Consider the following 3486-nt stretch of genomic DNA (forward strand, 5'->3'; position numbering starts at 1 on the left):
GTGGACAAAGTTGGTGTGCCGAGATTAGTGCAACTGGATCCCCTGGTTCCGGTCTGATGAGCAATGGCTCGTTCAGCTCTCAGTTCATGATTGCTTTGGCTTCTGCTGCTCTTTTGTCCTCATGGTTCAGCCATGAGGCAAATGCCCTTAATTGCATATCTCCCAAGGCCGTATTGGGATCCCATGAAACTTCATTAGGCAGGGCCAGATTATGGAGGTAGAACTCCGCTGATGAGCTAGTACTGCAAACTTCAGTGAATTGCTGCGGGTCTTGGAGCTGAGAGATACCTCTTTGCGCCATGGTATTGATCTGGAATTGCAGCCATTGGTCTTTCAAGTACAAGCCATAGGATTTAGCTGGCTATCTGCATTGGATAGCATCCATGGCCCAGCTGGCCATGCAGGCCAATTGTGCATCTTTCTGCTGCAGCTGTTCTCTGAGAGCTTGCACCTCAATTTGTTCTTGTTGTTCTACTTCCTGTAGAAGTGTGGTTGGCTCCCCAAGACCGGTGTTCAGTTCCTTTTTGCCTTGCTATTCCTCTGTGGTGTCCTTGGAGGATGTACATGTCCCTGCCCTCAGCTCCTGTAGCTGTAATCTTAGCTTCTGGTTCTCTTCCTGTAGAAACACGCGTTGGCAATTTGCCACGTGTTTGGCCATGGACAATTCACTTCTGGCCTCCTTGAGCTGCTCTTGTAAGGGACCTATGTCCGCCACACCCTTTGACTTGGCTATTTTCATCCACGTGTGTGTACGGACTCTTTCTTCCTCTAATGCAAAAAAACAGTGGCACAGTAAATTTCTGAGGTATGATTTTGCCAGCCTCTAAAAAGTTGTAATAAGAACTCAGACTTGGCTGAGGGCTGGGCTCTGGTATATGCTCTTTCTCCATTTCCTTTGGTGGTTCTACTTCACCCTCCCTTGGTGGTGATAAGGGTACTTCTCCTTCCATTTCCTCAGTTTCTTTAAGCCTGGCTAAGGTTTCCTGTAGAGCATTTTCAGCATCCTGTATCCGAGCTTTTTCAGTCAATTGATCTAACCTTTCTTGCCATGTAGTTTTCTTCGGGCTCCCCCTCTCATAGGTGACTGATATCCTCGAGGGGGACCTTTCCTTGGGTGAAGTAGGGGCATCTTCAATGATGATCGGGCTGCTAGATGGAGGCTGTGGCTTGCCCGTCTTTATTCTCACACTTCTTCGAGCTTTAAAGTATAGAGGGGTCTCCCTCTTTCTCTTCTCCTTTGGCTTAGGAGGTGTGCTGAGGGCGGCCAGCATAGCTGCTACCTCCCTTTCACGAATGTCAGCTTTCTTCTCCTTGCGTTTCACTTTTTTGGGGCTTCCTGTAGAAGACCCTGTTTTAGTCAATTTCGGGCTTCCTGTAGAAGACCCTTTTTCAGTAATTTTCGGGCTTCCTGTAGAAGCCGGTTTCGGCTTTCCTGTAGAAACAGGTGTCACCGCCTTGGTTTTCTTGGCTGCATGAGTTTTGCTTTTTGACTTGGTTGCAGTTGCTGTCGAGGCACTTTTGCTGATGTGGACCTTCTCAGCCTTGTCCACTCTGCCTTGCAACCTTTTCTCTCTTGTTGTCAAGATGGGTGTGTCCTCTTTCTCCTTGTCACCCTTTTTCTCTTGTTTCTTCTCTTGCTTTTTCTTCTGCTCTGTGGTCGGGGTCTTTTGGCCTTTTTCCTTCTTTACTGCGGGCACGGACTCTTGCTCCTCACTGCTAGAAGAACCGAGCTCTTCGGTTAGCATCTTTATATCCCCATCCTTTGTCAAATTTCTGAAGGCTTCCCATGAGAGAGGAACCTTGTATGTGTGGAGCGCATCCTCCACGAGGAGTTTGATCAGTCCATGGTGGGCTACCTGGTCTGGTGTGCCTTCTTTTAACTTGGTTGCACACTCAATCAGAGACTGTAGTAGAAAGTAAGGGAGACTAAGTTTGTTTTCTATAGGTAGATCCATCTGGTGTCGTAATTCAGTGAGTAACCGAAAATGATACCCGTATACAATGCTAAAACGGCCTTCGCAGGTGATGTACTTGATAATTTGCAGGCTCACTTCATTCCATGGTGGCAGTAAACTGGTTCTACGAACCCCATTTTTGTCTTCTGAGAATCCCTCCTCTGGTGGAAAGAACTCTTTCTTAGCTTGTTGGCTCAATTTCCTTTCTTCTTTATCCCATGGTAATCCCATTGGGAGCTCCGTAACTCGGTTGATGAATTGTGGGGTGAGTTTGAGACTTAAACCCCTGAAGTTAACGGTGGCCAATGTTTTAGATTTCGGCCTCAGAGCTTGCAAAAACTCTTCTGCCACTTCGTCACCATAGCCCTGCAATTTGTCACAGAAAGATATCCATTGTGCTCGTGTGAAGAGCTCCACCACCTCAGGATTTTCTCTTAACTTCGCTGAATCAGTGGGTTCCCTTCTAATGAACCCACCCGGCATGGTGAAAAACAGTTGCGTTAGCTGGAGGTGGCGAATGCGGAAGAAATTTGGTCTACTGGGACAGAGCGTAGGATTACGCCTCTGTCATGCACATAATTTAAAAAGCTTATCCCCTGAGAACCTTTAACACAGCTAATTACACTAACATCCTGTAGGACGGCAGTTCATGCACAGCAGACAATATTTGCAACAATTTTCGACGACCAGACTGTAGACGATGATTCTGCCACCTTCAAAAACCAATTGCATGGAGAGTTCAGGCTTACCTTTTTAATCTGCCACCTTTTGACGTGAGGAACCCGACTTCCTGTAGAAACAACTTTCCGGTAGGAGCAGCGAGTGATTTCCGGGGGATACTGCAGTGGGTCTGCGCTCTTGGTGTTGCTTCACAGGCGTTCTGATGGCCAAAGACTCGGAGTATCAAGCTGCAGAGGGATTTGGATGATCACTCGAGTCGCAAACGGTGAATGATAAATGCATGGGGTGGCAATCTAGCTGATTAGATTTGAATCGGTGGAATCCATGGAGCGGGGGTGAGCTGTCCCTGCCGGACTGTTGGGCGATGTCACACCATCATTCTTCTGCAAGTTCCCTTACTGCCGCATCATTCTTCGCAGATCCGCTGCCGCCATTCTCGTTAGAACTCGTTTCTCCCCGAGTGGACGGTTCTCACGTGTCCACTGCCCATTTTTTCCACGGCCACCATTCACACATCCGACTCGACCAGCTGACTGGTCGACGTGGCCAATCGATTGACCATGCAACCGCTCAACCCATCCATTTCACACTTGCAAACATTTTCTTAAGTAAATTTCATGCAATTCGACGGAAGAAAGGGTCGAGAGACTTACCTGTGCGGCTTCAACACGATTGTTCAGGCTCTTGGACGACGATGAGTGGATGTATTTGCTGCTGGTGGATTTGCACAGGTCCGGAGGTTCATATTCACAGGCTGCTGACGATGGGTTTGATGCTTCGGCTGCATGCGCCCACGTGTTCATTGTATATGGCAAGCACTGTGAATGGTGTGCACTCCAGCGGGCTTAAC

General features: G+C 48.0%; 1 pseudogene; it reads right to left on the reverse strand.

Annotated features, from left to right (window-relative positions):
- Positions 1–3070, reverse strand: part of LOC149169825 (uncharacterized) — a 24863-nt pseudogene extending 21793 nt beyond the window's left edge.
- Positions 3071–3486: the final 416 nt, after the last annotated feature.

This window comes from Pinus tabuliformis, chromosome 4_2, assembly GCF_031772625.1.
Source record: "Pinus tabuliformis cultivar Carrire ecotype Pingquan chromosome 4_2, CPIR1, whole genome shotgun sequence".
NCBI classification, from domain to species: domain Eukaryota; kingdom Viridiplantae; phylum Streptophyta; class Pinopsida; order Pinales; family Pinaceae; genus Pinus; species Pinus tabuliformis.